Below are 14,603 nucleotides of genomic sequence, written 5' to 3'. Positions count from 1 at the left end.
TGAAAATAGGTCAATGATACCTACTTTAAAGAATTAAAGATATTGTAAATCCATGTACTAGCAGGCATAAATATTCAAAAATAGTGACAAATAATATTTATTACATTTCAAATCCATACATAAGCCACAGAAGGAATGTGACTAGAAATCTCTCCATGTGTAACCTATGCTGAACACAGGGCAAGGTAATACCTAAGTCATTCATGGAGAAAAGACAAACAAAAAAAAAATCTCATATTTTGGGAATAATTTTAGAAAGCATGGATATGGTTAATGTATTTCCTATTTTGAATTCTCTACCTTTTTGAAATGCTATCCAAGTATCACCTATGTTTAGCAATAAGGTGACACACATAATTTTTAATGACACTGTGGATATTTTTTAAATGGCACTTTATAAGGAGAAAGAGGATCAATCTTTATAAATTATTAATCAGTATATTTTCTCTCCATCATAAAGTAAATGTGATGACAGAGTCATTGATATAAATTTAATTAAAATTATTGATAAAAATTAACTATGCCTTTAATAATTGATGGTATGCAATAAAACACTACCACCTGGTGAGGAAATACCTACGTTTGCATACACAGTAGCTCTATCACCATGTTAAGAATGACGAGGCACTGTTTACAAAGAGTCCCATATTCTGCTACAGTTAAACACCTTTAGTTATTTACTTTGAGAAGTGAGTAGATGATTCTACTGTAATAGTATTCTATAAAATATTCACACTTCTTGATGGAAAGTTGAGTGCCAGGTACACATACAAGAAGGTAAGTTTTAATTTTTGTGAATCAAAGAAGGAAATAGAAAATTTCTAAATGCACACAAATCAAACTAAAATATTTCAAGCATTGAAACTCTGACTAGAATATCAACGTCTAAGAGAAAGCATTCAACTTTTTTCCCCAAGTCCCAAAAACTTCAGTTGTGAAAGTAATTGCTGTCATATCATGCTTAAGATTCAGTGTTTGAATTGAGAATGTTCAGTTTGGGATCAGATGAGCTGAAAAGGCCCTTGTTCAACATTCGATTATAAGTCAAATTGAAAATAGATGAAGTAACAGATCAAGGTCAGGCTGTCATATATAATTTCAAGCAGTGGTCTCACTTTCTTAATGCTAATTGACAATTATGTATGTACTTCACATGATTTGAAGAAAATGGGAAAGCCTCTGTATAAAAGTCATAATCTGAGCACCAGTTTGAGAATAAGTTAATGTGAAGAGTCTTCTGAATTCTTTTGAGTCTTTTCAATTCTCCATTCAATTTATACAGTGCATACTAGAGCCTGCTTCAGCAATAAACTAAGATATCTGGAGTCTGATGTCAGAATACCTTGCACTTGAATAGCAAGTTAATAAATCACAGATAATGGAATCAGTGAGCCGCAGGAGCTTTAGTTCAATCCTCTTCATTTTAGTGAGGAGGAAATTAAAGGTGTTAAATTTTTTTAAAGCACTTTCACATACATTATCTCACTTATTCTTACAGTAACTTTGTGAGGTAGAGACAAGGTAACTACGGAAACAACACAGAGGGAGTATTTGGCAGGACACTGGAGGCAACACAAGACTGTAAGACACCAGGATCTTAAAGAGAGGCAGAAAAAATTAAGAGATGTCCGTGGTGACGAATTAGAGGTCTAGGAATAACTAGAGATCTACAGAACATTTGGAGAAGACAATCAGATGGCATGTCCAGTGGCTACAGCATTATAAGCTCAGGAATTTATTTATATGAACTGGAGGGAAGAATGAGGTGGGCAAATGGCCAAATTAATACCCGAAATCCGAGTTGGTCCAGGTATATAATCCATCAGCCATGAAGTAAGTGAGGATATTTACTATTTCAACTGCAGCCGAGACACAAGGTGGCTAGAAAACACAGTTGTTATTTTCAAATATAATCTTTTTTTTTTTTACAAATATGTAATTTATTTGTTGTTTGTTTTTAAGTGATCCTGAACCTGGGATCTGGAGATGGATAACAGGCTGGGCTACTTCCCTGATGACTTGAGTATCTTATCCAAGGTCGTTAGGGATAGACTAGAAAGCCAGGTTCCTTCCTCCAATGCTGTATTTTTTTTTCCTTTTGTGGATAACATTTCCTTCAACCACTCGTTTAATTAAAAAACATCCAATTCTTTTGACATCCTCAAAGGACCAGTTAAATGAAGTCACAAGTTATCACTCAGATCATGAATTACTGTCAATTTCAGTTTCAAGGAAACTGCCATTGCTCACAGTGAGATTTCTGATTCTCTGGCAAGCAGGAAGCTCCGGCACTTACTCCTTTAATGCCTTACCTTCTGGTGTCTGTAAACTGCATGATCTGTGAGTCAACAATGGCTCAGCAAATTAAGGGATAGATGCTGATTCATTTAAGAGGGGGATTGTTTTCTCTTCAGTATAAAGTAAGTATCTGATACAAAACACACACTGTAATTGAAGACAAGAAAGATCAAAGTTGTAAATAGATTTATGAAAAGCAAACAAAAAGGAAAAAAAAGGTTAAAAAATTATCCTACCATACTAAAATTTTCTGTATTTCTCTACCTGTTAGAACTTGGACTCATCTGGCTGGACATCTGTACTGGATGACCTCTCCTCCCTTCCAAAAAGGAAAATTCAAGTGAACATATAATGTCCACAATCTACAGAACCACTTGGAAATCCTTCTCTGAGACTTCTATATGATATACACTGTTAACTCTCCTCTACTCCCATAGCTTTTCTGCATCGGTCACATTTATTTCATTTACCCAAACAACAGCAACAACAACAGTAACAAAGCTGTACAGGCTGGGAATCTCCTGAAGGCAGAGACTGTGTCTTATTTATTTCTGTCTCCACCATTGTGTTCAGCATCTACTAGGTACTTGAGAAATAGTTATGTATATTTCATTATCACAAGTGCTTCTAGTTTTAAAAAAGCATTCTAAATATTTTCTTACAACCTTCATACTGTTGTATTTCACAACTGGTTACACGAAACTGAGAGAGAATCTCACTATCAGGTGCAGTAACTATAGATGGGAACACCCTAGGAATGCCAGACCACAAAGTATTTTAAGGATCAGAAGTCTATGAAGAAATCCCTCATTCAGATACCTCAGTTTCTCTCTCTCTCTTTCTCTCTCTCTTTTTCTCTTACTCTCTCCCAAGCAGGAAAGTCTGAGATGAGATATTTGGGTAAAATCATCACCTGATTCTCCCTTGAAAAACCCCAAACTACCATCCTTCCCCCACCTACATCCTGCTCCCAAGCTCTCTGGTTCTTTCTCGGGGAAAACATTTTATGTACACTATCACGGAGAGGATCATGAAGAAATACATTTGAGCGTAAGTAGAGAACATAGCTAGGCTTATATTTACACTAATTGAATCATAACATAAAAATTTTAAAGACAAGAACGTATATATCTGTGCCCATTTAATCAACCCTCTGCAAGGAAAACAGTCATAATATGAATTGCTTTGATTTATGGCACAGGGAAATTCCCCAGATTTATTTTTTAAAGGATGATTTGAGATAGTCAATAAAGCTATATGCTTATTTAAAAGCTTTGACAGCTCAAACTCAACAAATCTAATTGGGCTTTAAGTTAATACAGTGAATTAAAACTAGTTAGAAAGAATTTGCTACAGTGTTAATAACACTCCAGAAGAGAAATAAAAAAACCATAGGTCTAAAGAACACTTGTAATTTAATCCTCCTATAAAAGCAATACAGGATTGGGTTTCCTAGCGAGGATTTAATCATTCCCTATGACTTTCACACATTTGAATTTTAACACTAATGTCATCATCCTAAGTCCATTCATAGTTTTCTAATTTAAAATGGAGTACCGAGTCACAATAATCACAAACAAGGTCATCTATCTTTTATTAAGCATGAAAATAGATCAAGATTTATTTCATGAAAATTTATGACTTTTTAATGGTTATTGCCTCTTTGAAATTCAGGTCACTAAAACTAAAATAATAGGCTTATTAGGGAGGGTGTAAATCCATCTAGATTTTGTTGCTATGCCTGAGGAGAAGACATATTTTTCATCGAATTTATTTATAAAATGAAACTCCTTAGATGCCTTAGGAGTAAAGTATCTCCCTTTGTGAATTTCATAAATAAGAGCCACTCTAATAAAAAAAAATTAAAACAAAAAGAAGCAAGAGGATAATGTGATATGAAATTATTGAGTTTGAGATTCAAAAGACAAAGCTTAGATTCATTGCTTCTATAGACTATGACTGAACACATAAGCTTCTGCTGACTTACCTTTATATTTCCATAAAAACTATACAGAATCACTATTGAACACATTGCCTCCTTTCTGATAGTAATTCTGTGCTTTTTAGTCACTTCTTTGCAGCTCCACAAAAAAGGTACTTGAAAAAGCAAAAGAGGGATGACAACAGCTGATTTTATTGGACTGGTAGGCACAGTCAAAAGTTTGGAAAATAAAGTTTAGAATGAATGGTAAATGCTATAGGTCAGTGAAAAGAAAATGTATTTTGATGTTTCCTGTGATTCATTTCTCTCTCACCGAAGATGGTTAACTATACGTTGGCTAATTTTCATCTACATTTACCATCTAATATTTAATGTTAGAAATAGCATTCTGAATTCATATTCAGTTTCTTGTGAGAGTAAAACAAAACCTTGAACAAAACAGGTCTGTCTGAGAGTAGCTCTTTAAGAGAATTCCAATAAAATAAAGAGGATAGGGGAGTCAACTTTATCATTTTGTTACCCTTACCTACATGTCACTGCTATGTCCAAAAGCCTAGAAAGGATTCCCAGGGACTCACCAAAAAAAAAAAAAAAAAAAAAAAAAAAAAAAGACTTTTTGCAGCAAAAGATAAGGAACACAAAAAACAGAAGTATGTGAATATTTTCAATTTAAAAAGATGCTATGCCATTTATTTAAAAAGGCGTGTGATAAATAAAACAGCTTATGGAGTACAGAGATGAGTAAAAAAAAATGCTAAGTTGGAAAAATCTTTTCTGTTGGTTCAAGCAATGTAGTGAGACATAAAATGATGACTCAAGAAACTAACAGCAATAAAATTCAATTTGGATATCACAATAAAGATGTTAAAAAAATTCAATTTGGATCTGACACCGGCTACAGATTCACAAGCAAGCCTCAGCACTGAATCCTGGCTGACGGCGGCAGGACAAGACCAGTCGAATACAGTTTTACCAAATGTATGTATGAAGCAGAACTTTTATCTGTCGAAACAGAAATACTGAGGTTTTCTTACTGTGTTTTAAGGTTTGCAAGTCAATGAAACACCAGATACAATCTAAGAGAGTGAAAGACTATTTACATGTTTTCTCTCTTTTTCACTAAATGTACTCATGTTTATACTGTTCTTGTAATTTGTTCATGTAATTTTTTTCACACCACCCAGAGGGAGCATCTAAGTGTTCCACGTAGATGTTGACCAAAGAGGGCAGGAATCATCAACCTTCACATCCAGGCTCTGCCACTTTTTGTATATGACATTTAGAAAATAAGCCCTTATTGATAAAATAGGAATAACAGCGCCTAATTCAGAGTGGTCAGGAGAATGAAATTAGATCTTATACGTGATAGGCATGTAAGTACTTACTTAGCTCCTTTTGCCTTTAAACGATAGCTATCCTTCAGCTACAAACTCTAAATGTGGTCTTGAGGTTACTGGCCAGCTAGAAGCAGTTGTATGTCTTTTCTTTGTCTTCTCAATTGTAGTTTCAAGTCTTCTAAGCTTTATTCAGAGGTTTTATTTATTTTAAGACATCTCCACTTTTAATGTTTTCCTTCTTAGAATAAGCTATAACCATATACCATTATGAAGTTTAGAAGGAGAAAGGTCTCTTAACAGTTTAATTGGTGTCAAATACAAGAGCAAGACATAGACTTTTCAAAAGCCTAAATGCCCAGTCTAAAAAAAGTATGGCAGATAGAAATATAAAAATAAAATGTAGAATCATTTGCATTTATCAAAATGAAAACCTAACAGGGATTATATGTAACTTAAATGGGAAATTATCATTTTTTCCTGAAATATAAACAATGAAAGTTCAAGGAGCCAAAATCCTCTTGATTATTCACCACTATACTCTTAAAAAAATAATAACTAGCAAGTTAAAAAGCTGATAAAGGACATTTAGCTAAACTAACAAATTAATAACATAAATTGCCAAAACTATGCTACTATCTGTACAGATTCAGCCTAAGACAACTTAAGATAATCTTGAGAACCTGTGTTGTTCAAGCTATGAACAGAATAGAGGATACTTACATTGTCAAGTAAGTTTAAAAAATATTTGGTTAATTGAAGTTGAGTTTGATTTTGTTATTTCATACAGTATGCTCCCATTCAATCTGGTATTTCAAGATGGGAACATAAAATATAGTATTTCCAAAAGTTATTTGACCATAGAATCCCTTTTTAAAGGATGCCTAATAGAAATAGATTTTGGTTCCGAATAATATATCTTAGAAGTAAGTACAGCCTAATTTCAATAATCCTCTGTCATTTCAACTCTGCTGATGACCACAAAGGCAACAGAAATCCACTGCAGAACTCTTGAGTTCCCTTTTTTCCAAGAAGAAAGCAGCATCTTTCCAAAAGAAAATGTTTTGTTTCATTCTCATTCGGTGAAAATTTAGCTGGGAAAAATACTTTTGCTTAATAGAAAAACTCGATAATTATGGAGAGAAGTACATTTAGTAGAGCATCCATAAGAACCTGGCCTTGACTCTTAGCTAAGCATCAGAGGTTGTAAGTTACTCAGTGGAGGCGTTTTATTCATACGTTCCTTAAATAAACACCCTGCAAACTCATAGGTGGCATGCTCCACACTCGTACCATGCAGTTTTACGGCATATGGCTGTTGTGTTTGATTTCGCTGTTGGGGTGGAGTGTGTGGGTGTTGTGCATGTGTGTGTTTTCATGTCCTCTGACTATAATAAATTGTGGATTTCACAGGAGAAAAGACCACCTGTCATCACCTGTGAATTTCCAGACCTACAACTGTAGCTTTAACAAAAACAGACGCTTAAACAACTGATTACTGAATGGATTCTTCTGGCCTGTTTTCACATCAGTACCTAATTTCCACTTTTGCAGTTTGCCTATGATATACCATACAAATTGGCAAAAATATATTAAGCAGCAACATTTGCCGGCAGTAGGGTAGGTGCTACAGATATTACTGTCTCTGTCAGACTCTGTCACCAAGGAGCTCAGATACACAGACATACACACCCACACACAGGCATGCACACACACACCAGAGCACATATAACTGACTAATATAAAGATAATTTGAACTTAGTAAGATCTCTTAGGAGACCAAAATAACTGTGAAAAAGCCTTTACTGTGATAAAACAGTAAGGACAACTCTGATAGTGAGATATTATATTATTTATACTTAACGACTCAGGAAGCAATAGATCAGATGTATAATTACAGACTGGAACATGTCCAGTTCTGGTGAATAGGAATAAACAGATGTCAATTTTCAGCACAAGAGTTAGTAGTTAAATATAAAGAACAACTTTCTAATATCTCAAATACTAAAGGATTATTGGCTATCGTGACAGAATTTAGGCCTCTAAGTGACTGAAGTAGACAGGAAGTGAGCTTGAAGATAGGGATGATGAGGTTTATAGGTGGTGTGGGACATATTTTAAAAAGTTGGCAAGTTTCATTTGATCTCTTCAGAGACAAGTCCAGAGTTTGGTATACAGATGATGGATAGATTTTATTTTACTCACTGACAGTCTTTAAAGAGTCTAATTCATAGTAGTCACTCAACATATATGCATGTGTTTGAACGAATGAAAGAAGAGAATAATACAATTAGAAGTAATTTAAAAGTAGGGCAATCTTGACCTTTCCTGATCCCTTTACCTAAAATTACTACCTGCTTTATTTTCATCCTAAACAAGTCTGAACATGAGAAAAATGAAGAAAGCTTGCTTTTTCCCTATTAGGGAAATAAAAACGTAGGATTTAGAGTTTGGATGTGCTGGGCATAGGATGCCAAATAATGCCAAGTAAACTTTTCCTTTGTTATTTAGAGTATTCAAAGTCAAAATAAGATATTTCACAGCAACAAATGGTAGTTTTATATCCCCAGATAGGTTCCTCACACAACCCAGTCACAGCTCTGTTTTCCTGCTCTTAACTAATGTGCTATACTGCCTCTCTTGGAACAGACCTTCTATGTGGAGTCCAGACCTCTGTATAAAAAGAATAGGGCATGGTGGCAGAGCAGAGAATGAGAATGCGTGTATTCCAGTTCTTGGTAAATGGCTAAGAGATCATGTTATTGTAGGCTATTGTATGCATCTAGAGATTGCAGTGAGCCAAAATTTCTTCTAAAAAATGTGAAAAATATATATTCTAGATTATACATAATATATATTATCTGATTACTATATACAATATAATAATGATCATATATGTATATTCTAGAATTGTGTGTGTACATACATATTCTGGAATGATTATACATAAATGACTAGGAAGACAGGATACAAGGCCAGAGGATAACTAAGAACTGGCTGCAGAAACATCCACGAGACACCTTACTGACATTCTCCTTCATGCTTTTACTGCCCATTCTCAGCCTTAGTCAAGTCTAAGAAATGGCTTCACGTGGTCATTTTATCAGTTGTCTTCTCTTCTAGATCCTATTTCAAATGTAAATATGCTTGGAGTATTAAATATACCTGGCCTACTTTTATATATTCCTTTTTATTCTCTTACAATTGAAGAAAAAATTAGCCTCCTTTATGACTCCTCATACAATGTAAAACAAATATATGAGGAGATAAAAAAAAACACAAATCTAGACAAAAACAAACAAAAACTGCTGGAATAAAGCACACATTTTTCCAGACCTATGTGGTGAATAATATTTGCAAATTTAATAGAAAAGCACAGTACTAATTGTAGTCACTGCCACTGGACATTGTTTATGAAGTTTCAAGTGAGGATTATAAGAAACCTGTATTTATCGAGCTCCTATCATATGCAAGGACTTGAGCTCTATTCTTAAGAATTAATTAATTCATTTTTATTTTATATAAAAATCAAATTAATAAAAGTAAAAGAAGAGATTTGGATTAGTATAACTTATTTTAAAAAATACTAAATCTAAATTTTAAAGTGAAACGTGAGACACACATCTCCCTAAGTCCGGTGGTTTTAATAAATTTCTATTCCCATCCATTTGTAAAATCTGTCCTTTGGCAGAAAAACATCTAGGAATTGCAGCGAGCCAAAACAATTCTTTGAGAAATGTCGGCCTAATACACACTTGAAAAAGATTCATGAAAAAGAAAAGATTTTTATTACACACAAACACACTACAATTAGGCGATCTGCTAGATGGCCAGCATCATTCCAGTTAGGGGAAATCAGAATTTGCTTACTTCTTTTTATGAATCGTATTATGAATACTGTGTGGTACAAGAGCATAATGCTTATACTCCCCAAAATAAAGTCATTTGAAATAGAATGTGACTCAGTAGGAAGCACGTCTAGTGTGGTTTAGGGAGGGCAGTAGCGCTCAGGGGTTACTGGCCTGGGCTTTGGAGTCAGCCTGGACAGGCTCAGAACACCTGCTCTGCCAGTGACCTGCTGATTTTCAGGGAAAGTGACTCAACCGTGAGCTTTAACTCATCATAATGAAACAGAACAATAACGTCTATCTCCTAACCTTGTTTGTTTTGAGGATCACATGAGAAATGTGTGAACGTACTTTAGATAGAGCCAGGTACACAGCAAATGCTCAATACAGATTAGCAAATATTTGTAGGCTCTTGTTCTTTTTAGATTATTGGTGCATGTGCTGCATTTTAAATGCAGTATAGTTTTAAAAAGAGACAAACTAGTATCATACACAGTTTTTGTCACTTGCTGTTTTTTTTTAATGATAGCACTTTTATTCATCATTAAACTGTTACTTTGCCAGTGAAAGAGTGTACACTCAAGAATTGAGAAATGCTTTTTTTCCTTTTGAAGGAATATTATGATGCTAGGCTTTGTATATACAAGGTCCTAACTTGCTAGAACTTTGTCTGAACCATGCCACTCAAGACTGAGGTGAGCTAAAATAGCCTCAGGGCTTTGAGAAAGAATTTATAACTGAGTTCTATGTGATTGTTCAACATATGACATTATGCAAAACAAAATCATTATAAAAATGAGTAGATTTCCACTTGTATTTTGTTCATAGTATATAAGGCAGCAAAATGAATAATAGTGATAAAACTATTTTTATCAGTGGAAGGAATTCTGCTTGGAATACTATAATGAAATTTCCAGCCAAATTAAAAAAAAACATCTTTCCTTATTAACAATATGTAGTACATTGATGAATGCATTTTGCTAATGAACACTTTTCAATTCATAAACATGGAATATAATTTATAATTTGGTATGGAAGTCAAATTAGAGAGACTCATTAAGTCTGCAGAACCAACACCAAGTGTTGAATAATTCATCAGCTGTTTAACACACTTGCTAAAAATGCAAATTACTTTTCTCACTGAGCTCATTCTAATTTTTTGTTGTTTTGTGAAAGGATTATACTTTTTTAATGTGAGACTCAAAAAACGTTGTAAAAGTGATTAACAGGAGCTTCTGCTAATTAAATCAGCAAAAGAGATTAGGCTGACCCTCTGCTAGGTGTTCAAATTAAGGGACGTCCCATTGCATTAAAGAGAGTGCATTTATCACAGATAAACTCTCAGCCTCTTTATTTGATACGACAGGCAACAGAGAAAGAAAACGAAACTTCCTAGTATTGTAGGCAACAGATACACAGCTGTTTCACTCCTAATTGCCTGATCTACATCTTTTGAAACAATTAGAAAGGGTTTAAACAACGCTGTCCTTAGGTGGCATCAGAATGTAATAAAATATAAAGTTTGCTCCTTCTCAGTAAGTTAACTGGTGTCCCAGAACTAAATAAAGAAGAAGGATTTGCAGATGTGTGTATAAACACCTGTGAGTTATATTCAAACATCATTAAACATCAGGGAACTCGGGGAATCTTAACTCTTACTAAATAGAAAACAGCAGCTCAGCTATCCAGTACTTCTTTTAAGAATCACAACAACAACAACAACAACAACAACAACAACAACAACAACAACAACAACAGAACTGGGTACTTAAGTAGTCTTTAACAAATTAATTTTAATAAATCTCATTTGCTAATTTATCTATAGATACTGCATACCTATTCCGTGCTAGCTGCTAAGCTGATTCTATGAACATAAGTATAATGAACAGGAAAAGTTCCTTCCTATAAATCCCTTGCCACTCACTTGGTAGGCTATTTCTGGGATAAAGACAGTCTTTATCAGGTTAAAAGACTATTGCCTAGTGTAAAATATGTACTTAAAAGTAACTGTGATATGGATGAGTTAACAAAATACATGGCAATTTCTCATATATGATTTCTTATTGTTTATATAAATAAAGCAATTTTGGGATTTACTATATTTTCTTAATTTTTTTCTAAAGGGATAAAACTATTTATATTGATTTTTCCACACTGTAATGTTCCTGACAACTGATTTTCTTTTTCATGTAATTACCTCTGTATTTTGGGGAATTTAACTTACTTTCAAGTGACCTCTAACTGCTACTGAGTCTACTAATCATGTCATCTCAACTACGTGACTTCTAAACAAGGGCTAAGGACAAATTCCTAAGATCACACAATTATTTCATTTATATTATCATTTTGTAGTTGAGTAATTGGATTTGTAGGATATGAGTTTGGAGAGCAAAGAATTAAAAGTTAAAACACAAAGCATTTTGAGCAGTTGCAATAACTTTGCCCTGTGCAATTCTGCAGAGATAGGTTTCTATGCTCTACAAAAATAGGAGAATGGAGATTATAACCAATCAAAATTATTATGCTAGTTTTTTACATTATTCAACACCTGAAGGCAGTGTATTTCTATAGAGTGTATTTCTTCCATTTTTGAAGTTTCAAAATGGTTACTGAATATTTCAATTGTAATGTACTCAAGAGAGTTTAACCTGTCAAATTGCAAAAAAAATCTTAGAAATTCTAGTTATAAAATAATATAAAAATAACATAAAAAGTTAAAATAGTCACATACATAGTGTGTGCTAACACATTTATATAGCTTCCCAAGATCCCTCCAATTCCTATTAATTTAATGATTATGCCATACTTTTCAAGTTCACATAATGAAACTTTCAATATAGCATTAATATAACACTCCACTATCCTTTGTGTCTAAGTTTTAAAATATTGATGTACGCCAGAGAAATGAAAGAATATTCTATAAAATAAAGATTAGTAGCCTTGGGTTTGGGAATTAGACAAATCTACCTTCAAATCCTAGCTCTGCTTCTTAATAACTAGGAATGAAATTTTTGATTACTCAAAAAACATAGTCTCACTTTTTTCTTCATTATATGTATCTTGATTTGTTGATGATTAGCAAAGTATGAATACAAAAAATTATATTATGATCCATATCACATATTTCTGAACAATGAGATGTAAGTTGAAGTTACTGCTTAGCGTTTCTGAGAACAAGCGTCTTAAAATGAACAGGTAAAATAACAGCATTTATGTTTTGACTCTTTCCCTTTTTTTTCTTCCAATAAAGAAGGAACTCAATTTGATAAGAGTTCACCTGGAGGAAAAATAGCACATGCTGAGGATGGCTGCCCTACTAGAAAAAAGAAGTCCAGAATCCTGATGGCTTCACGGAGCCATCATCCAGGCCTGCAATGACTTCCTCCAGATTTTTCATGATAGGGACAAAATAAAACATCACTCTCATTAAAGCCACAATTTTATAAGTTTCATTCTTGGAACTGAATGTGATTTCTACCTTATATACTAACTGTATCATTACAGGCGCTATCATGAATCACGATCTCTCTGAATATCAAGTTTTTTTATTAATGAAGAAGGTTTCAGGACATTAATTAGTTCTTAGATTTTGAGGGGAGTAAATTAAATTAAAAATCACCTTTAAGTAGACTGCTTATTATAATGCCTGTCATGAAATTTGCATTTAAATTTACTATTTACTTTTATGTCATACTTAAAATCAAGTCTTTTTTTAACTTCTTACATTTAAATATTTTTCATTTTACAGCAGATGGATCAGTAGAGACTTTCAGATTTGACTACTTAATTATAGGACAGGATTAATCTTAATCTCTTTTTATTTTTAATTCTAACAATATATCTAATCATGAAATACAGAATGTATAAGACAAGCCTCTAGTATACTCGAAGAAATGTATAATGTATTTTCTTTAAAGAGTTGTTTTTTCCCCCCAAATTTGCTCTAATTCTACAACCTTGCACAGTCCTCTGAGTGAAAATTTCAGTTCACTTGAAAACACAGAAAATAGTATTTGTCAAAACCAAATGCGTAAAAGTTTTCATGAAGACATAACTTAAAAAATATTTAAGTTCAATATAAGAATTTATATATTGTAAATGAGTATCATAATATTTTGATTTTTAAAAGGTAATTAAAAGACAGAAGTGGTGTCATTTTTGGCAAAAGCTAATTGTTTTCAAATAAAGAATCGATTAAGATATTCACTATAGCAAAGTTGTTAATAAATTTAATTGGCAATTTTAAATAAAATGTATCAAATTGAACAAATAAATGTCAAAAGCATGAACTCCTAAGTGTTCTGTGAAGGGACACATAATTTATTATTGCTTGTATGATGTTTTTCTTTAAACAGTCATCAAGTGTCCATTGATGGATGAATGGATAAAGAACTTGTGTATATTTTCAATGGACTACTACTCCACCATAAAAAATGATGAAATCTTGCCATTTGCAACATCATGGATGGACCTTGAGGGTATTAATCTAAATGAAGTAAGTCAGATGGAGAAGACAAATACAATAAATTTCACTCATATTTGGAATGTTAAAAAATAAAAATAAACAAAAAAACCCACAAGCAATACATATTGATAAAGAGGACATAGTACTGGTTACCAAAGGCAAAAGGGGTAGGGAGAGGGCAAACTGGTTAAAGAGGATCAACAGTATGGTGATGGATGGAGTGTGTGAGAAAGGAATTTGGCACTTAGCTGGATAATCCATTTAATTCCCAAAGTTCCCAGTGAAGTGCATTCTATTATCCACTATACAGAGGAGAAAATGAGGTACTGAGAGTAAAAGATTACATAGTTTGTTAGTATAAGACCCCACAGTCACGATCAGGTTCATCTTCAGCCATGTACTAAATTTCCAGTCACCACAAAACACAGCCTCATTGCCTTCTGTCCTTTTCATCTTTCTGTATTTCTCGTAAAGGTGCCTCCCTCTTTTTATATATTCCCTTCCCTTTTCTTTCATTCTTTTCTCTCTCATCTTTCCCTCTTTCCCTATAATATGCTAGGAACAGGAGATTCAAAATTCCAGTTGGGCAGGGTCTCTACACTCAAGACATTACAATCTCCATCTTTATCACAATACCATATGTGGATTTTCATATCCATGTAATAATTCTAAATGAATCAATGAATAAAAATAAATGAAACTCTAATTAACCTAAA

At 33.4% G+C, this 14,603-nt stretch overlaps 1 protein-coding gene and 1 long non-coding RNA gene across 6 annotated transcripts in view; one reads left to right on the top strand and one right to left on the bottom strand.

Annotated features, from left to right (window-relative positions):
- LUZP2 (leucine zipper protein 2) overlaps positions 1-14,603 on the bottom strand; it is a 423,019-nt gene that overhangs the window by 298,591 nt on the left and 109,825 nt on the right. The gene's annotated exons all lie outside the window — the stretch shown is intronic.
- LOC140698750 (uncharacterized) lies at positions 1,581-12,874 on the top strand. Of its 2 annotated transcripts, none has more exons than XR_012076638.1 (4): positions 1,581-1,833; positions 2,570-2,881; positions 5,142-5,218; positions 12,673-12,874. It is a non-coding gene; the product is annotated as an uncharacterized lncRNA (long non-coding RNA). The 2 variants fall into 2 exon arrangements; XR_012076637.1 differs by having other exon boundaries at positions 5,028-5,218.

The sequence above is a fragment of the Vicugna pacos genome, chromosome 10, assembly GCF_048564905.1.
Source record: "Vicugna pacos chromosome 10, VicPac4, whole genome shotgun sequence".
NCBI classification, from domain to species: domain Eukaryota; kingdom Metazoa; phylum Chordata; class Mammalia; order Artiodactyla; family Camelidae; genus Vicugna; species Vicugna pacos.
The sequence above is the reverse complement of the archived record's forward strand: the minus strand, read 5'-3'. Positions and strand labels throughout refer to the sequence as shown.